The following is a 21,736-nucleotide window of genomic DNA, read 5'->3' as shown; positions in this document are numbered from 1 at the left end:
CGATTATTTCAAGGACGCTGCGGTGACGGTTGCTGCTGTCCTGTTACGGCGTGGCCGTACAGTTCCGCTGCCGAGCGCGGTTTGGCGAGCGCTGGCCTTCGGCGGCGTGGGCGTTGCGGCCGGATCGAAGCGGTAGCTGGTCCCCGGTAGATCGGGCCGTCTTTGACGAGCGTGGCGGTGGATGCAGAGCTGGTCATGAGGCAGATGTTAGCTTGGCACTCGCACAGGTGACCACGAGGTGGTCAGCGCACTTACCAGGATTTCTGGAACGCACATGCACACGGTCTTCACACACGCACACGACACGGCACTAGAACGATCTACTAATCTCGCTAAACTAGCTAATCAGGGAAAGGACAGAGAAACACATTACACTAGAGATAACCTAAAAAGACAAACTCATGGGAACTAGAAAACCTACAATTTAATCACGAGACGCGCACAATCGAGGGCCACTGGTGCCTCTTCCGCGGAACTGATAAAAGTGAACCGTTGGGCGCGTCATCAGAACGCCGAGACTTATGAGAGGCTTCAGTTCCGAATTCCGTTCCCTCTCACGGTTACCAACCCTGGACAATAGCTTGTCATTCCCTTGGACCGCTTTACTACCTCCGCGATCTCATCACCCCCGAACCGCGAAAACGCGAAACTCTTCGCGAGATTCGTGCGGCTGGCTCTCCCCGATCTCCTGTGCTGGCTCACCTCAAGAGCAGAGTTTAAACCACTCGGCCATCTGGTTGAACGGAAAGCTTTTGGGATAACTGGCGCAAAAGGTACTCGGCATTTGAGTGACCGCAGGAATGAGCAAAGGTCACTCAGCAAGAAAGCTCTACTCTGCGGCGTGTACGTTTAATACAGTTTAGGTATTTTTACTTCCCAATCATACCGACTGTACTTTTAATCCATATGTACTCGTTACAAGCCTGATAAACAAATTGCTAGCTTGGGGCGAACGGCTAGCACGAGGCGCTCGCGGCGAGAGCGAGAACGCGAACGAAAATACGAGCGCGAGCGAGAAGAGAAAAGTACTACAAGTTCTCTCCCTCGTTCGCGAGCGAGAAATGCTTTCCTTCTTCTCGCTCGAATTCCAACAATGCAATGAACTTACAGATCATCATAATGTTAATTTAAATCTACAATTTGAGGCAGTTGAGCTCAACCATGTTGTTGGAAAACCTTAAGAGCGAATCTACGAACAGGGAAGCCCATTGTTAGGAACGTTGTGGGGCTTTACAAAAAAGCATGTTTTTGAGTCAAACAAACCAACTTCTATGGTACCCCGTGGTTTGAATGTGTTGGTAAATTTTCGACAAGAAAGCCAGAACAGCTGTTTTTAGACATAAAAGTTCAAATTTAGAAACTAATTTTGTTGTTTTGTGTCTATTCCTACTGAAACAAATTAAAAAATATTCAAATATTGTGCAAAAACATTGCTAAAATCACTTCTCAATTCACCCCATGTGTCTCGATTTGCCCCGGATAATGGTACACATTTAATTTCATTTTAACTAACGAAACAAAAATTAAGAAAAAAAATATTTTCGTCCTTTCGATTTTGCGCCCTTTTCGTCATGTTACTCCCCATAATTTTGACACTAGACACCAAAACTTTGGTACTTTTTAGGCTTCAGTGACATTGTATGCAGATGACAGCCGAAGCATCCCCGGGGCTGTGCCCGACCAGGCTCAATTGACGGAATTTCCACCGTCAGACAGGCACTTGCATTGGCATGAAAACACTTCAGAAAATGTCATCCTCCTTCTCCTCCTACTACTGTTGCGCTTATGAGGCTGTTCCTTTGGCACTGGCATTATAGCCGTTCGAGGTACGGTTGGCAGAAATTCCGTCATGCCGTTCTGGACAGAACCAGCTACAGCGGAATCCATCTTCCGGCAATCGCATGTACTCCGGAGATGGCAAAGTTACAGCTTCCAGTTGGCGAGTTTGCACGATATGCGAGTATTTCCTGTTAGATACTTGGAACAGAGTTCAAAGTTGGCCACATCCCATTCTCGACGTGAAGAGCCTGGGTGGGAATCGGATGGGAACCTGGCTTGTGAGACCAGCAAGCGGCAACGGTCGACCGACGACGGTCGACGGTAAACAAAAACAACAACAAAAGTCTGACTTTTCTTTACGTCAGTTATGACATTTCTATTAAAGGTGTATGTATTCAGGGTGGGAAAGTATTAATATAATAGCGAAAGTTAGTATACTTATTAATATAATAAGTAAAGTTCAAAGGAGTTTCTTGCCCCTTGATAAAAACACTAAGTCTTCCGAACCTCATCAAAAACTGATTTCTTCAGTGCCCTTTTAAAAGGGGTGAAACATTTAACCCAAGCTGTTTGGCATTCTTCCGGCACAAAGTCGCTACATAACTATAGCTGTAAAATTCTACTTGGAAAGCCATCTCCCATTTAGGAGAGAAGGCACGGGCGCAGGAATCAGCAGCGAAGACAACTTCTACCATCTGGCATCACATCCCTGTCTCATCATCTTCAATCAAAAAAATCAACTCCGCAAATTCGGTCAGCTGAGTCGGTAATGTAGTAAATAAACAAACGAAAATAGAATGGCGAGAAAGAGGAAGCAGAGAGAGTGAAAGCAATATTTTTGCCTCTCTCATTTTTTTGACATTTTCTGCAGGGGTGGACACTAACAGTAGGGGCCAGCACTAAACCAGCCGAGTAAAGTCCAAACTCGGTCATTGTCCAGCACTAAAGTAGCTGTTAGGGCTGATCTCCAAACTTCGTAGCTTTTACTCGCAGCTGTAAAAGCGCATTAAGTGCTGAACAACGATGAAACGACGAATCGCCATTAAACACGTTTGTGCCGTCAGCCCATACGCCACCTCCAGATGCACCGTGCGCGTGGCGAAGCATGTGAACAGCGTTACCCAGCGCTTCTCGGACCGGCGTCCAACTGACACGTCGAGCGGACCCAGATAATCAACTCCGACGTAGCTGAACGGGCGAAGATTCGGTGTGATGCGTTTTGTTTGTTTGTTATTTCTCAACAGGCACTTATTGCCCAAATGAACTTAAAACTAAGACTAAAAACTAGAACATTCGTCTTAACACTGATAAAAACTTGGACTTCAACACATCGCGGGACAAACTGACGTCAAAAACAGAGGACACTTTATTGAAGGCTCGCTTCAGTCCGACGAGTCCGGTGGTTTAGTGGCCTGGGTTCAATCCCAGACGGACCCGGTGGCATTTTTCGAGACGAGATTTTCCTGATCACGCCTTCTATCGGATGGGGAAGTAAAACGTCGGTCCATTTGCGTAAAAGAGGTTATGAGTGACTCACCACACATAACCTTCGGACGCCTAGAAATGAGCAGAAACTTGCAACAGAGCCCACAAAAGACCCGGGGGTCGTATAAGTGGAATGCTTTGCTTTTTTTTCAGTCCGACGATGGCTCCGTTGGTGCTGTAATTGGTACGGCGGAAAGGGATCTGCATGATTGGCGTGTGGCGTAGCTGGCGGGCAGGTGCAGTCAGGGTGATCTTTTCTCGAAGAGAGGGGCAATCGATCCTGTCGGTCAGAACGTCCGAAACTGTCAACGCACGGGCCAGGTCACGATGCAGCTGGAGAGTGTCGACATGCATGAGCTGGCAGCGGTCTTCGTAGGGCGGCAGCTGCTGGGGATTTCTCCAGGGCAGCAGTCTCAAGGCGTATCGTACAAACCTGCATTGAATTCTCTCTAGCTGATAAACGGCGTTGTTGTAGTGCGGAGTCCAAACCGACGAGCAATATTCGAGCGAGGACCGGACCAACGAGCAGAACAGCGTTTTCAAGACGTGGATGTCGGTGAAGTGGCGTGTCATACGGATCACCAGACTGAGCTTACGGGATGCTTTGGCAGTTATGAAGGACACGTGTTGCTTGAAGGTCAGTTTAACGTCCAGTATGACACCGAGATCCTTAACGTGATCAACTTTTTCCACTAGTGTGTCGTCAAGATGATAGTTGAAGAGTATCGGAGAGTGCTTCCGGCTAAACGTTATCACCTGGCATTTACCGGGATTTAGGACCATGTGATTCGCCTCACACCAATCAGCGAACTTATCCAGTTCCCGTTGCAGGGCTTCGGCATCAGTTTGAGGTCGTCTGCCTAGGAAAGCTGAGGTCCTCTCAGGGTGAAGTTGGCGTCGTTGAAATAGAACAAGAAAACCAACGGACCAACGGATGATTTTTGCCGGTTCGGTGAGCATCCGGAAAGAGTTCCCTGCACAAGAGGGAGGATGATTTTTGGCCTTCCGGATGGAGTTTGACGATTCCGTGGCCGTTCTGAAGGTTTCCCTGCGTAAGAGTGACGATGCTTCATGACCTTCCGGAAGGGTTTTCCCGGCTCTGTGTCCATCCGGAAGGAATTTCCTGCCAATACTGGTTGTTCTCAGCTCGATCTTCTTTTGACTGACTCTCCGCAACTTATTATAAAAAATGATCAAATTTCTATGCCAGGTGTGTCAAGTCATGATATGATAATTGCCTCATTAGATATTGATTTCAATTCTGAAAAAATACTATTTATTATAGAGATTACAATAACTTTAATGCGGCAGCTTTGCGTGATACCTTTTTTTCTTTCGACTGGAACTCTTTTTTGCGTATAACTGATCCTAATGAGTTATTGGTCAGTTTTAATGAAAGACTTTTTTCCCCTCAAGTGGTACAAACCAAGAGACAATCCTTGGTATAACAATGATATTGAACTAGCTATCGTTAATAGAAATATTGCCTACAATAATTGGAAACGTAACAAAACTACTGATCTGCATAACAAATATAAAAGACTTAGAAATCGCGTAAATGAAACGATCAAACATGCCAAGGAAAATTATGAAATAAGAATTATTAATACCAACGTTCCTAGTAAACAATTATGGAAAAATAAAAAAAAAACTTGGTGTTACTAAAACTAGTTCCACCCACAAAAGCTGCGAGTTTTCTCCTACAGACATTAATAATTTTTTTGCCTCTAATTTTACGTCCGATGATACTCTTTATGATGGTGTTTCAGGCTTTTCAAATGATGATGGTTTTCGTTTTCGACTGGTGGAAGATTTTGAGGTTGTTGATGCTGTATTTTCTATCACTTCAAATGCAATCGGTTTAGATGAAATACCAATTAAATTTGTTAAAATTATTCTACCCTTAGCATTATCTTATATTACTCATATTTTCAATTCTATTTTTCTGACTTCAATTTTCCTAATGCATGGAAACGCGTAAAAGTTATTCCTATTAAGAAAAAAAATAATAGTACTTCTTTAAGTAATCTTAGGCCAATAAGCATTCTAAGTGCTCTTTCTAAAGCATTTGAAAAATTAGTAAAATCACAAATTTCAGAATATGTTAATCAAATGAATTTACTGAGTCCCTATCAATCAGGTTTTAGAAAACACCACAGCACTGAAACTGCGTTAATCAAAATACACGACGACATTGCCTTAAATTTAGATAAAAAGGGTATTGCTAATTATGCTCTTAATAGATTTCGCCAAGGCATTTGATCGTGTGTCACATACAAAACTATTGCATAAATTAAAATCTAAATTTAACTTTTCTTCTATGGCTGTTGATCTCATAAAGTCATATTTAAACGATCGAAGTCAAGCCGTTTTGTACAATGATGTTTTTTCTAGTTTTGTAATGATAAAATCTGGTGTTCCCCAAGGTTCAGTCTTGGGGCCAATTCTATTCTCGCTTTTTATGAATTATCTTCCATCGGTTCTAACTTTTTGTTCGGTGCATTTATTTGCTGATGATGTCCAAATTTACTTCAATGCTGATGTTAATTATAATCTTGATGTTGTTGCACGAAAAATTAATTCCGATCTTCATAGTATTTGGCTCTAGTCTCAACGTAACTTGTTGTTTATAAATTCGTCTAAATCGCAAGCAATTCTATTCAGTCATTCCAAGATTAAAATGAATCATCCCATGTTGTTTTTGAATGGTGACCTAATTGTTTTTGTTGATAAAGTTGTAAATCTTGGGATAACCTTTATGTGTAATTTATGTTGGGAGACCCAAATCAACTTTCAGTGTGGAAAAATTTATGGAACATTAAAGAAATTACATCTTGTAGCCAGACATCTAGACATAGCAACAAAAATTCGAATTTTTAAAACCCTGCTTTTTCCGTATTTTATTTATGGAGATTTCTTGTACACAAATGCATCTATGGCAGCCCTTGATCGACTTAGGGTGGCACTTAATTCATGTGTAAGATTTGTTTTGGATTTGTTTATAACCTTCCAAGAATCATTTGTTATCCGAGCATTCGTTGGAGAAGGTTGTCTGATTCAACATGACTCGTCGCGTCCCGGCGCAAAACGCCGGCAATATCGCCCTACCTGCGGCTCAAGCAGGCAAAAAAGTGGGAATTTCCAAAAGGAAGGTTGAGGCCTCAACTGATGGCCAAAAACCGGGGATTTCCAAGAGGAAGGTGCTTTTGGAAGTGACATCGAACAGCAAAAAGACGAAAAAGAGCGACGGTACTGTACCGATGGATGAGGAGGAGGAGAACTCTTCGTCGCACGAGGAGCAGCTTTTGAAGAACAACAAGTTCGTTGGACTGCCTGACGAGGACCAGGTAGCGGAAGGAAAGGAGAATGAAGTGAAACAGCGAAAGGAGAAACTGCCTCCTTTTTATGTGCGGCAATCAGCAGCAACGATCGACTTTCGAGCGGGGCTGGTTGAACTCATCAAGTCTGGGAAAGTCCAAGGCAACATTCGTCTGTGTCAGGACGGATTTAAGGTGCTGGTGCAATCCAGGCAGCACTATCAACTGGTCAAGGAATACTTGACCGAAAACGAGGCGGAGTACTTTACCCATGATGTCGCCATGGATAAGCCGTACAAAATCGTCGTCAGAGGTCTGTACGACATGCCAGTGGAGGAATTAGCTGCCGAGCTAAAAGTTTTGAAACTGGATGTGTTGGCCGTGCACAAAATGAGCCGACGCAACAAAGACATCAAGTACCGTGACCAGCTCTACCTGCTGCATTTGGCTAAGGGATCGACAACGCTTCCTGAGCTGAAGGCAATTCGAGCGGTTTTCAACATAATCGTGTCGTGGGAGCGATACCGACCAGTGCATCGTGACGTCACACAATGCTTCAACTGCCTGGGCTTCGGGCACGGAGGTAAGAATTGCCACCTAAAGCGTCGTTGCGCTAAATGTGGTACCGATGCGCACATCACATCCCAGTGCATCCAAGATTCGCTGGTTAAGTGCCTCAACTGCAACGGTGAGCACTCGTCAACCGACCGAAAGTGCCCCAAGAGAGCTGAGTTCGTGAAAATTCGGCAGCAAGCATCGACGAAGAATCAGCCTCAGCGTCGTAGAACTCCTCCAGCCCTGGTGGAGCAAAACTTTCCACCTCTTCAACCGCGACGCCAGGTCCCGAACTTGGCACCGTTGCCGTTGGATCCCAGGAAGAGAGCTGAGATGAATCATCCACGGCCGGGTTCCAGCCAGGAGCCGAGACCGCCACCACCGGGCTTCAGCCAGGAGCCAAGACCAACCCAAGAACCAGCAGTTGAGGAAAATGGTAATGATCTTTACACCTCAACCGAACTCCTCAATATTTTCAAACAGATGTCCGCTGCACTGCGTGGATGCAAAACCAAGACCCAGCAGATTGAAGTGCTGACCTCGTTCGTCATCCAGTATGGATCGTAGGTCCCTCAAGCTGCTGAATTGGAACGCTTGCTCCATTAGGAGGAAGAACTTAGAGCTGGTGGATTTTCTTCGCGAGAAGGAGATCGACGTAGCTGCCATCACGGAAACTCATCTGAAGCCCGGTGAAAAAGTTTATCTGCAAAACTACAAGATCGCGACGCAGCTCGACAGGACCACCTCTGGAGGAGGAGGTGTGCTTGTCGCTGTTCATCGTGATCTCAAGCCACGCCGGCTGCCACACTTCAAGCTGGACATCATCGAGGCCGTTGGGGTGGAAATTCCCACTTCGGTTGGCCCAGTACTCTTCATTGCTGCATACTGCCCACGTCAGGTGAATTCCAGAGATGGTTCAGCAGCAAAACTGAAGAGCGATATCCAGAAGCTGACACGGCGGAGCGCAAAGTACATCATCGCTGGTGACCTCAACGCGAAGCATGAAGTTTGGGGCAACAGCAGGAGGAATCGGAACGGAGTGATTCTGCACAACGATCTGCAAAACGGATACTACAACGTTGTGAGTCCAGATCGTCCAACGAGGGTGGCTCGGTCTGGGAATCACTCAATCATCGACTTCTTCATTACCAATATGGCTGAGAACGTGGCTCATCCTGAGGTGTTTGAAGAGTTGAGTTCTGATCACTATCCGGTGGTTGTGGAGGTTGGAGCATCCGTTACTCCGCAGCGGCAACCAACCCGGAAAGATTACCACAACGTTGACTGGCAGCAGTTTCAGCAAGTGGTCGACAGCAACATCGACTATGATCAACACCCGGAAACTTCTGCCGATATTGATCGTTCGCTGGAGGTGATCCAGCAGGCTATCAACCAAGCAGAGGCTGCCAACGTTCGGGAGGTTCCTGTTAATTTTAAGGTAACTGATATTGACGTAGATACTAAACACTTGATAAGACTTAGGAATGTTTATAGGAGACAATATCAACGGACTGGGGACTATGACAAAAGATCAGTGAACAATTTGAACAAAATCATACAAGACCGACTTGACAATATCAGAAATCAAGAATTTTCAAAACATGTAAGCCAGCTTGGGAATTATTCAAAACCATTTTGGAAACTTTCTAAAGTTCTTAAAAACAAACCAAAGCCTATTCCTCCTCTTATTGTTGAGGATTCTCCCTTGATTACATCCGAGGAAAAGGCAAATGCACTTGGGCTTCATTTTGTTAGTTCTCGATTAAATTTTCAAAAGGTCCTATCTGCATAGGAAACCCTCTAGAGTTCTCATAATCTTGGCACTCCCATGACCAGTCGTAAAGAAACATCAGTTGCCAATAGTATTTCAACAATTAATAACTCTACCTTTGAATTTCCTGCAGATTCCCATGTTTCTGGTGAGGAAGTCAAAGTTGCAGTAAAACAAATGAAAAATATGAAAGCTCCTGGCTTTGATAACATTTTTAATCTAGTGTTGAAAAAACAGAGTGATCAGTTCTTTCAACATCTAGCCAATATTTTCAATAAATGTTTGCAACTTGGTTACTTCCCCACCAATTGGAAACTGGGCAAAGTCATACCAATTTTGAAGCCTCAAAAAGATCCAACATCGCCAACAAGTTATCGTCCCATTAGTCTTTTGAGTAGTCTGTCCAAACTCTTTGAGAAGGTCATCTATTCAAGGCTTTTGGATTTTACCAACGATAATAATATAATTTTGAATGAGCAGTTTGGCTTCCGTAAGGGACATAATACTGCTCATCAGCTTACGAGAGTAACCAAAATCATCAAGCAGAACAAGCTTGAGTCTAAATCAACTGCTATGGCTTTGTTGGATGTTGAGAAGGCTTTTGACAATGTTTGGCATGATGGTTTGATACATAAACTGTATTTGTACGGTTTTCCAATGTATCTTATCAAAATTATCCAGCACTATCTTTCGGAGAGATCGTTCAGGGTTTTTCTGAATGGGATTGCTTCTGGATTATTCAACATTGATGCTGGGGTTCCCCAAGGAAGTATTCTTGGCCCACTTCTGTACAATATTTTTACATCTGATTTGCCTACTCTTCCTGGTAATGGTGTGTTGTCACTTTTTGCTGATGACACTGCCGTTATTTATAAGGGTAAAATAACCAGATATTTAGTTGGCCGTCTTCAGAAGGGTCTTGACGTTCTTTCCGAATACTTTGGCGACTGGAAAATTCGCATAAATGCAGCAAAACTCAAACCATCATTTTTCCACTTTCCAAATCGGCCAGATTTGTCCCAAAGGATGATGTTTTGATAAAAATGAATGATGTTTCGATACCCTGGTCAAAGGAAGTTGTCTATTTAGGTCTCATACTTGACTCGAAACTTTTGTTTCGGCAGCATGTAGACAAAATATTGAACAAGTGCAGCATTCTCATCAGGTGTTTGTATCCTTTAATTAACAGAAAATCAAAGCTTTCTTTGAAAAATAAGCTAGCAGTTTACAAACAAATAATTTACCCCGTTATTGAGTATGCAGTACCTGTTTGGGAGTGTTGCGCTAGAACTCATAAATTGAAGCTCCAGCGTGTCCAAAACAAGGTACTCAAAATGGTTTTGAATGTTCCTGGCTGGACAAGATCAAGTGAGGTTCATGAATTAGCAGAAGTAAAAATGTTGGATCAGAAGATTCAAGAAAAATGTTTGAAATTCAGGGAAAAATGTGCTATTTCTGAATACCCCATGATTCAAGGATTGGTTTAGTTTATTGTAAGTTTAAGTTAGATTTAGGTTAGGTTATGTTTTCTTAACATTTTTTTTCCTCATTGTACCTAGTGTTACAAAAATGATAAATCATATATTTTTAAAGTTATGGAAATGAACAGTGTTTAAATCACGAAAAGCAAATTAAAGCTGAAGAGCCACAGCTGACCACTTATTATGTAAACCAAATGTAATTATTATAAGAAAGATTCAATAAAGTATATTTAATTCAAAAAAAAAAAATTCAAAAAAAAAAATACCTTCCAAGAATATCTAGAGTTACTCACTTGCAGAAAACACTTATTGGATGTAATTTTTCGCAATTTTATAAATTTCGTTCATGTGTTAACTTGTTCAGAATTATTCATGCTAAAAAACCAGAATATTTATATACTAAGCTCAGACCGTTAAGATCTACAAGAACTAAAAGTTTTTTGATGCCGCAACATTCGTCTTTTTACTATAGTCAATCTTTCTTTGCAAGAGGGGTTGTGAATTGGAATCAATTAAGCATTAGTATCAAAAATAGTCATTCTTATAAAAATTTCAAAGAAAACCTACTGTCAGAACTCGCCAGCGTAAATTAGAATTAGGATAAAGAGAAGCATAGCATTAAGGTATCGATTTATCGATATTGAATTAAATCCTGCATCTGCACACTTTGTAACAAATTAAAAGGTTAAGCCTTAAGTTACATTATTTGAATTAAATAAATAAATAAAAAGAGGGAGGATGTGACGACGTCAACGTGCAAGCTCCCAAAGATAACAACGAAGTCGCGGAAGAGCCAAAGATACGACCCGTTCGACCGCTCGTCGGAGCATGCCGGCGCCAGGGACACCGTCATGTACTAGCTGGTCCGCTACCTATGCTACGTCCACCCCACGGTGCAGAACTTTGCGCATGCCTTCATCAACAACGCGCCGCTCAGCTATAGGGGGATGGCGTCGCTATTTTTAGACCACATTTTCCACTTTTTCTCATCGAAACCGACTACTTTATCGACTTCATTTTGCTGGGCGAGATAGGACGCCGTCTATTTTTAGACGATGACTGAGCACTTTTCCACTCTTGCACTTAAAAAAACCAGATGGCAGCACGATGTAACGCCAAGTCCCTATTATGGCGACTCGCTGTGGACTTTTCGCTGGGGCACTTTTTGACCAATTCTTATTCAAGGACCCGAAGAAGCCCAAGACGGAGGAGGGCGAGGGTATCGGGCAGGTGCCGAAGCGGAAGATTATCGTGGTGGTGCAGCGGATGGGCGACTACGTACCAAACGGATCGCGTGGGCTGCTGGAGCACACTCTCACCATAGATCACTGCACCGGAGACAAGTGGTACATGTTTAGGTGAGTACCATTCTTTTTACTTCGCTGGTAGGATTTTTGAAATTTCTTTCGAAATTCCAGATTCTTCGAAAAAAAAGCAAACGTCTGCTCGAGGCCAAGGACCAGGTGGCCGAAAAGAAGACTGCCGCCCGTGGTCAGGATGACGTTTACGACGGAATCCCTAGACGACGACGAGTTTGATTTGTACCTGGATCGGAAGTATGAATGATCGCGATATCCTCCGCAACTTGCAGCGCAAGCTCATAGCGCTCCTTCAACCGTCGCAAGCAGTATCCTTTGGAACTGGTGCTGACCCCGATTCGTGAGTTGGGCAAGCAAATCTTTAAATAGTCGAAGAGACGTCTTATATGCGCGAAAAAGTGGACCTGTACAACATTCCCTTCCTCGTGCTGGACGAGGCCGACCGTAGCTGGACTTGGGATTCGAGAGCCACCAGAAGAGTCGAATCGAATGCTAATAATAAAATTGTGAAATAATTTGCTTGTAAATATATACTTCTGCGTAAAATGACTTGTTTTTATTTATTCTTAACAGGAATTAAATTTCACTATTAAACAGCATTTTTCATTATAAAATTCACAGGAAAAAAGTCGTTGTTAAAGCACTGTTGAACGACGTTTTAAATCGAGAAATTCAACATTAGAATAACAGCGAAGTCCACTGTATCCCAATATAACTACAATATATTACAAAATTTAAGGTCCAGGAGAGCTGGAATGTGTCAGTTTAGTTATCGCAGCTGATATGGCGTCGTCATCGATGTCAATCATGGGGAGAGATCGATCGCAACGGGGAACGCTGTTGGCAGCAATTTGAATCTCGTCGTCAGTGATATGTTCGTTTGTAAGAACACTCGAAAACTTTTTGGCGAACAGCCTGCAGATTTCCGCAGTGCTCTCAGCTTCCTCGTTGGCCAATCGCATGGACGATGGCAGTCCAGATTCTTTGCGGTTCTCGTCGACGAATTTCCAAAACTTCTTCGGGTTAGCCTTCAGCTCACGCTGCTTCTTGCGCTGGTAGCTTGCCATACAACTGCGACTCTTGAAAGCGGCTCGCTTCTGGGTTTTGAGGTTGCAAACCCGAGCATGGGTAAATAACAAGGGAAATGCAAAATAATACCATTCAATGGTATCAATACCAAATTTTGGTTTTAGCGAGCCCTTGAAAAAATGTCCAAAGTGTTAGTTGATACCAATATGTGGTATTATACCAAATTTTGGTATTGTTTTGTTATTGGGCAAATTATAAGAAATTGTCGAATTTTGACATACTGTTACTTACTTACATACGCAAATCTACTCCAAATTCCAACTATTTTATGTTGGTCTTGTAACTTACGGGGTTGTCCGACTACTGAGCGTCACAGAGACTCCCAGAGTTCAAGGCCCTCAGGGTCGGCACGCCTTTAGTCAAGTCGCGCAGCTGGGGAATGCTTGTGATGTCCAATGTAAAACTCCAGGTGTGCGGTCCAAAACTCTACACACTTTATTCTCTCTCTCTCTACACTTCTCTTTATTCCTCCCACTTTCTTACAGACTAATCTGACCTTTTTCTTCACTTCTTCTTCGGGGCCCCGTCGTCGATCGCAGCTCGCCGGCGATGTCCACCTTCCTGTTCCTGCTACACACTTCCGCTCCCTCCTTCTTCTCCTTCTTCACTTCCGCTTCTTCAAGCTGGCGCACGCGTGCACGACCGCTTGCCGTCCAAGGTGGCTCTCCTACGGCGCGTCGTCGATGGACCCGTCCGCTGCTCGTCCTGGCCTCACCACAGATGGTTACGGCTGTGGCCTTCGGTACACCGTCGGGGGTGCCCGGAATCCCCGGATAGGCACAGGTCGAGCAGGTTATCCCGGTAACGGTTGCGTTCGGGGAGACTCGAGGTGGTTTGAGTCCCCGGTAGGTGTCAGCGACACGAGTGAGCCGTCGTTGGTACTGAGACGGTTATCACCAAACACAAGGGGTCCTGGCAGTAGATGGTTTGAGGTTAGGGTCGTGACGGTTGGGTTTTGGGGTGGGTAGGGATCTTTGGGCGTACTGTGGAGACTACTGGCGTACCTGGTGTCCTCCAAATCAACTCCTGCACTCTAGCAACTCGGTGTTGCTCTCTTACTGGTCCAGCTGGTGATGCTGGGCACTTCTGGGCACTGATGGGCACTATTGGGCACTATTAAAAATAACTTGGCGGAACAGATGGTAGTCGATCGATCTGTTCGCTTTGGCGTCGTCCGGGGAATAGAACGATTCCGCGGACTCCCAGAATAATGGCGGTCTTAGTTCTTCCCCTTGCCTCCCCATCTTCATCCGAGCCTTCACCCCTGATCCCCATCCTTTCTGTCACGACTCCTTTCGCCTCCCCGCCCACAGCTAACAGCTCCTCTGGTGGCGGGTTATGGAAGTTCGTTGGTAGCGCTGGCTGCACACTGGGATGTTGTTGGTGGACGATGAGCCGGGTCTTCGCTGGGAGAAAACCACCAGACACACAAACACTACCCAAGCATGATATTTTTACGAATTTACTACGCGATAGCCGCGGAGACCTTCACTAGTGAAGTCCCGACGGTTACACTCTCCCCCAGCTCGGGTAAAAAAAATACTTGAGAGCAAGGATTTTTTTTGCAACTCAAAAATTCGTTTTATTTGTGAATTTTTTGCGAGTCCCCAACCGGTGCGGCCTAGCTGAACCTTCCGAACCAAGCATAACGAACACAGGACCGGATTTCACTACCTTTACGGTAGCTCATGAAACATTTCACCATTCAAATCTGACCTCTAACATCCAAAAATATATAAGAAACATGTGAGATTTGCGAAGTATTGTGATAGGAATTATCGGGGTCATAAGGCTTCAACGAAGGATAAAATCCCTCTCCGCGCTGTTTAGCAGGTCAAACCTGTGTACTGGCCCTCAACGTATATTTCAACTCCGGCCTCCAGCGAATAATCCATCTATATACTTCGTGGTAACTCACCAATTGTTGAAAAGGTATTTAGCAAAAACATTAAAATTAACGAAATCACTACAAGAAAATAAATTAAATAACACATGCACATGAACATTTTAAAATTCAATAAATAGCATGCAAATAAATAAATTTAAAAAAAAATAATAAGTTTATGACTGGGGCTCCGGAGCAATTATATACAAAAGTAAAGTCATGTGTGACTATACATGAAATATTTCAACGTTGTCGGAGTTGCATTTTAGTACACTATCTCGAGATCTCGTTATCACCGTTGTGTCTGTGTGCATGCGATCTTATCAGGGAACTCACAGAATCTGTCAATCATCTGTCACTAAAATGTGCTTTAAGATGCTGTAAACATGTGAAAAGTGTGTTGAGATTTTAATTGGAGAATTTTTGGGTTCGCGCGGGGCGAAAATCGGTTTTATCATGTTTATTTTCGTACGAAATTTAATGGCCATGTTGATCTCTGTGGATAACAACGATTTTCGCTTGGTAATCCCTGAAAATTCCCTCTTAAAACTCAACACTAAACTCTATGACTATGAAAACGTAAGTATGGTGAACAGTAGCAATCTATGTTTCCCGATTGTTAATTGACAGGATATTTTATAATTTGAAAATTCTAGTGATCGTGACATAAACAGTGAATAGTTTCCCTAACAAGTCCGCCTCTTCCCTTTAAACACATTCACACACACTGCTGCAGATCAAATTATGTTTACGATCTTGCATGCAAGTTATGTAAACGCGCACAGGATGAAATGCACTTGCACTCTCTCCCTCTCATTCATTCATAGAAAACTTTTACAACTCCTCTCTCCTCTCCGTTCATTCATAAATATTCTTTTGCTGGTACCAGATTTTAAAATCATTCAAAACAAATTAAAACGATAAATTCATTGATTTTTTAATTTTTTGTAAGCTTTTTGGAACGATCCTTGATTTGTCGTACGTCGTGTACCTAATGACACCCACGTACTGGTTCCTAAGCGCGGTGCATCCACTATGCCACCTACTTTTTGGATTTTCCTGACATTTCCCGCCCGAACGCTGCAGACCTTCTTGGAGTTGACAAACTGGAGTAGTCGGTTGGTTTAGGAAAAAGGTTTGATCATAACTCGTACCGTACCTCAATTTAATCCACGGTTCAACTTTCGGTGACTAAATGTAGGTTATGTTTTAGGTCCTTTACGCCTTGAGATCGGCAGCCGAGAACACGCCGAGGGACTTTCCGTTCAAGTCCGACACCTCGTACGAGCTGGTGCCCTTCTTACGGACGATGATGCACGGTGTGTACTGGGGTCCGAGCTTGGCGTTGTATTGGTCTCCTGCCGACGACTGACGAAAGCTTTTTTTATACACACGCTGACCCACATCGAAACTTGGTGACTATCGCTGGTGTCTAAGGTCGTACTTCCGTTTAGTCTCCTCGTGAGGTTTTTTCAGCTGCTCTCTCACGAACTCATAAATTCTCTTCGTTACTCCGTCGAATTTTTTCATTCTCTCTTCCTCGCTGAGTTCTTGCTCCTTCTCAAGCCTGTGATCCGATCCCTTACTGATGATCTCGTCGACACGCTGTTTCCCCATTTCCGGCGCAGTTGACTTCGTAGACGGTTTGTTTACTTTGCACGGCTCGCACTTCGCGATGTACTTCCTAACATCCGATGACAACCGTGGCCAGTAGTACCGTTGTTTGATCTTCTCAACACACTTGTCAAACCCAATGTGGAGATTCTCGTCGTGTTCTTCCTTCAATATCCGGTTTCTCAGCGAGACTGGAATACACTGTTTCCACTCGAAACGATAGTCCATGACGTCAGACTTTGCTGCGACAAACTTGTAGAGCTTGCCGTCCTCGATCCGGAAGTCCGTGTACTTCTCGGGATCGTCCTTGACGGCGGCGAATAGTTTCCGGTACCAACCGTCCTCGGGCTCTTCTTCAAGACTCTCGATGGATCGGGAGAGCGCGTCCGGCACTATGTTGTCCTTGCCTTTGCGATGCTTAATCTCCATGTCGTATTGTTGGAGGAGGATACTCCACCGACTCAACCGAGAAGAAGACCGCCACTTAGATCGCATAATAAAAGTCAGGGCTGAAGAATCGGTCACCAAGTTGAACCTCGTACCTTCAATGTAACACCTGAACTTTTCTATGCTTCGAAGTGCGGCTAAGCCTTCCTTCTCGGCTGCGTGGTAGTGGAGTTCCGCCCCTTCAATTTCTCAGAAAAGTAAGCAATCACTTTCTCCTCCCCATTATGCACCTGTGTGAGGACGCCAGCGATAGCGTTGTCCGACGCGTCCGTTTGGACGGTGAATGGAAGCGTAAAGTTAGGATTTGCCATCACAGGGGCAGAAATGAGCCGCTCTTTGATGGTCTTAAATGCACAATCAGCTGCCGTGTTCCATACCACCCTCTTTGGCTTATTTTTCAATAAGTCAGTGAGAGGTGATGTAATTTCACTAAAATTTGCGATGAACCGTCGGTAATAATTGGCCATACCGAGGAATCGACGTAATTGTCTTACCGAGTGAGGAACCTGATATCCGATGAACGCTTGGACGCGATCAGGATTAGGTCGTAGCCCATCTTGGGACAGAATGTACCCAAGATACGGTAACTCCTGGCAGCAAAATTTTGATTTTTGAAGATTGATGCATAAGTTGGCTTCCTTCAAGCGTTTCGCTAACTCCCGCAACCTTTGCACATGCTCGTCAAACGTTTGACTCGCAACGACGATATCGTCTAAATAAACGAAAATCGCCGGCTCTAACGCACCATGACCTAGGACTTTGTCCATCAATTTACTAAGCGAGGCGGGACTATTAACCAACCCAAACGGAAGCCGTTTGAATTGGAACAGCCCCATGCCTGGTATCATAAAAGCTGTGTACTTCCTTGACTCCGGATCCAGCGGAACCTGTAAGAAAGCTTGTGACAGGTCAATGGTGGACAGATATTTCACCGGACCGAGATGACTCAAGATCCGGTTCTGGTGCGGTAATGGGTACGCATCCCTTTTTGTTCGCTCATTAAGTTTTCTCGCATCCAAACAAAGTCTAATTTCGTCAGTATCGCGCTTTTTAACTGGCACAACCGGAAGTGCCCAGTCGGACTCCGACGGTTCTATAATCCCTTCACGAATCATCTTCTCGACTGCTAGGTGGATCTTCCGGTGGATCTCCGGACTCCACGGATAAGGATTCTGCCTCACCGGATCCGCGTGAACAAATTCTTCTTTCAATTCTATCTTGTGTTCCATCTTGTTGGTCTGGTTCAAGAGACCTGGCTCCGCCACCAGAAACAGTTTTCTAATCTCCTCCAGCTCGCGGTTCTGTTCGTCTGACAACGTTTCCTCGTCGTCCAGACCTTCGTGTGCTCCATCATCCAAAAATTCAATCATCTCGTTCTGTACTGCTGGTCGAATTCCAAATTTCAACCAGAAATCGTAGCCTAAAACACATCTACGGTGCAGTTTTGGGGCGATCAGGACATTCAGCAATTTAGTGCAGCCGTTGAACGTGAATGGAATCTCTACACTCCCAAGGACTTCCAAATCATCTCCCGCGGCTGTTTTCAAGTTGACATCCGAAGGTTCAAGCTTCAGATTCAACGCTTTCATGATCCTCTTCGCACCGACCCCTAAAACTGTCCGTTGTGCTCCGCTGTCCAGAAGCCCAATCACGCCAATTCCCATGAGCTCGACTCTCGTGAATGGCCTGGCGTCTCCACTGAGTTTGACGAGCATCGAAGCAATCTCGTCGCTCTCGGTGGCCTGGCCCACCTGCGAGTATCCTAACTCCTGAAGTGTGGCTGACACGTCTTCTTCTTCAGCAAGAGGTCTTTCGGCTTCGTTGATGCGACTGCTCTGCCTCACTGAGCAGTCCGTCGCACGTTTTTTGATTCACAAAAAGGACAATCTTTGGTTGGAAACCCTGGAAAACCACAGTTCTCACAAAAGGTTTTCCTCGTCTCGTCACAGTCCTGGAACCTATGTCCTTCATCGTGACAGTTGAAACATACACCCTTTTTAATAGGAATGTACGCCTTCAAAATCCTTTGAAGGGGGTCAGTTCCGCTCGGACCTGCACAGAAAAAAATATGTGAATTTACTCGACACGGAAAAAATAAACCACATGTGAACTCAGTTTATGTAAACTTGAGATTCGACGTAAACGGTTGAATCACACGTAAAATCATGTTTTTACGTATAATTTGTTGCAAATGTACATCAAATTGAATTTAAATTTAAATGTTTAATGACGTGCTAAAGTGTTACATCATAAATGATGTAACATTCGGAAATATTTTTTTGTGTGTGGTCTTGATTCCTCCGGTTTTCGTTCCGGTCTTGAACCACTCTCCTGCTTAGCTGACGGTCTCGGTTGGAATTGAGGTTTCCCACCTGAAGGAGGAGGTTTTCCACCTTGTTGGGTTGGGAAACTCTGCTTAATCGGTGGTTTGTAGTTTGGGTTGAAGTTTTTTCCTTGGTAACCAGTCTTTTGGCCACCTTGGTTCTCCTGGAAACGGTTCTCCTGAAAACGGTTCCCTCCATTTCCGCCTCTCTGGTACGACTGCTGCTGTCCAATTTCCTCGATCTTTGTGTTTCTTCTAGGTAGGTAGTTGTTTTCTTTGGTGTTGTTGTTGTAAATTTGCCAGTTGATCGAATCAAACTGTTTTCCAAATTCTCGCATAGCTGGAATTGTTTTGATTTTGGCGGCAAGCATCGCCGTCTTGCAATCCTCCCTGGTGTTCCTGAACAATAGCTTAAATTTCCGATCCGAATCCCACTGAACCGACATGTTCCGGAAAATTCGCACCATGTCCAGATAATAATCCTGGAATTTCTCCTTCGGACCTTGTTTCCGCATGGTCGCCTGGCGCTCGTACTGGTAGTCAATATCCACTGGCAAGAACTCATTCTTAAGTTCTTCTACCAGATTTTTCCACGTCCTCCGTTGTTACTGTTGACTTCCATGAACCACGCCCTCGCTTTACGCGTAAACAGGTGATGTGCAGACATGAAAAGCTCGTCGTCATCAAACTTCTCCGATCTCGCGTTAAATTCTACCTCCTTAATGAACTCATTCAACCTTCTACCGTTGTCCATCCCGTCGTACGTCACAGACCATTTGTGCACTGGCAACCGCCTATTGTGCGAAACATTTTCCGATCTGCTCCCCGACGCCTGGTTGAACTTCGAATTTTGTTCACTACCCCTGAGACTGTCGAACGACCCGTACTTTTTCTTGATCCATTCACAAAAATCAACTGATTTTTGTGCTTTCCCTTGCTCACTTTGCATTATCCCCAATCACTCTTGACTCTCTCTGCAATTCTTGTTCTCCCTCAACTAGGTCTTCGTTCGACTCGATCTCATCTTGCTCCTCATTCTCTCCAGGTTCTCCATCCTCCCGAAGTTTGCGTAAGCTTTCATTCAAAATCGAAAGTTCAGCACTTCGCACCTCCGGGTGAGGAGAGAACAGAGAGAAATATACTCTCAACATTTTCAAACATTCGCTCGCCATCATACCAATGCTACCCAAATCTGCTTCCTCTTTCGCGTGAGCTTTTGCTCGCTCTAAACGGAACAAGCAGTGGAGTAGCCTAGTCTTCCAATTTTGATCAGGGACCTTTTTTTTCTTTGGACCTTCCAAAGCCAAAATTATTTGTGACACTTTTTCGTCACAACACCGTAATTCAAACAACAACGAACTCCAAGCTGGTTTATAATTATTTTCTCGATTTTCTCTTTCAGTTCTCAACATTCCACGCAACATACGAATGCATTGACTGCGCGACACTCCTGCTGTATTGACCTCGCGGATGGTTAATTCATGCTCCAACTCATCATCAAGCAAATGATTTGCATCCATCGAGTAGTATTGGGCTCGAAGAGTATCGTGTTCCATTTTGAAAATGCGTAGAAAAAATCAACAAATTTAAAATTTAAAAAGAACGATCACTACAAATTCAAACAGTAATAATAAATTAACAAAAAATATATTTGAAATTAGTACGTAAGTTTGTAATGAAGCATTCGTTCAAACGAATTGCTTCAAAAGCTAATAAATAATCACTTTCCTTGTTGTTTTATTTCAACTATCCGAACGATCACCACACACAGACAAAACAATGTGCTCCAAACAATCTCGATTCAATTTAATCTTTAACAACTTCGACCTTCTTTTCAACAATCGCCCTTCTCACACAATTTTGGACATCAGAACCCCTTCAATGAAAAATGGAATGATCAATCGCAGTGTAAAGAGAATGTAATTTGGTCGCACTAGTGCGAACGTTATTCTAGGCTGGCTGGGCGTTTTCCCAGAGACGCCTGCGTTGGTTGGTTCTTCACAAGCAATTCTTCCCAAGCTGGATTACCCTTGAAAACTGACTAAAGGTCAAATTTTTGTTGGGCGCCAAAGTGTAACTTAAGGGGTTGTCCGACTACTGAGCGTCACAGAGACTCCCAGAGTTCAAGGCCCTCAGGGTCGGCACGCCTTTAGTCAAGTCGCGCAGCTGGGGAATGCTTGTGATGTCCACACGGAAAGGGGATCGATCGCCAAACCAGCGACCGAATTTTGCTGGGTTGGTTTTGCTGATATCAGCGAAATTTTTCTCTAAACCAGCGAAATTTTTCGCTGAAAAAGGTGGCTGCGCGAAATCAAATCCAGCAACTTGGTTTCGCTGGTTTGTTATTTCCGAAACGGTTTCTTTTCCAGCGAAAGTTTTCGCTGGTTTGATACACATCCTTCCGACAGCCGTCATAAATGTTTGTTATTGTTCACGTTCGGAAGCGATTTGTGGCAATCGAATTGCTTTAGGGTTTTTTCAAAACAAAAAGCATGAAAAAGTTCTGCATCAAGTGTTCAGCATTAAAATACATACTCAACAGGTGAGGGTTCTTTTCAATGAAAAGAAGCACGTTTCCATAAAGTTCTCGCAGCAGAAAAATACGGTGCAGTGAAGCTGGAGATGTATTTGTACTGCTGCATAGATGAGTGCACAAATTGTCGCAGGTGGC

General features: G+C 44.1%; 1 long non-coding RNA gene across 1 annotated transcript; it reads left to right on the top strand.

The window, feature by feature from the left end:
* The first annotated feature begins 10,676 nt into the window (after positions 1 to 10,676).
* LOC6049736 lies at positions 10,677 to 20,552 on the top strand. The gene is made up of 5 exons (XR_005278360.1): positions 10,677 to 11,746; positions 11,807 to 15,260; positions 15,634 to 15,816; positions 15,895 to 16,096; positions 20,468 to 20,552. It is a non-coding gene; the product is annotated as an uncharacterized LOC6049736 (long non-coding RNA).
* The last annotated feature ends 1,184 nt before the right edge of the window (positions 20,553 to 21,736 follow it).

This window comes from Culex quinquefasciatus, chromosome 3, assembly GCF_015732765.1.
Source record: "Culex quinquefasciatus strain JHB chromosome 3, VPISU_Cqui_1.0_pri_paternal, whole genome shotgun sequence".
NCBI classification, from domain to species: domain Eukaryota; kingdom Metazoa; phylum Arthropoda; class Insecta; order Diptera; family Culicidae; genus Culex; species Culex quinquefasciatus.
The sequence above is the reverse complement of the archived record's forward strand: the minus strand, read 5'-3'. Positions and strand labels throughout refer to the sequence as shown.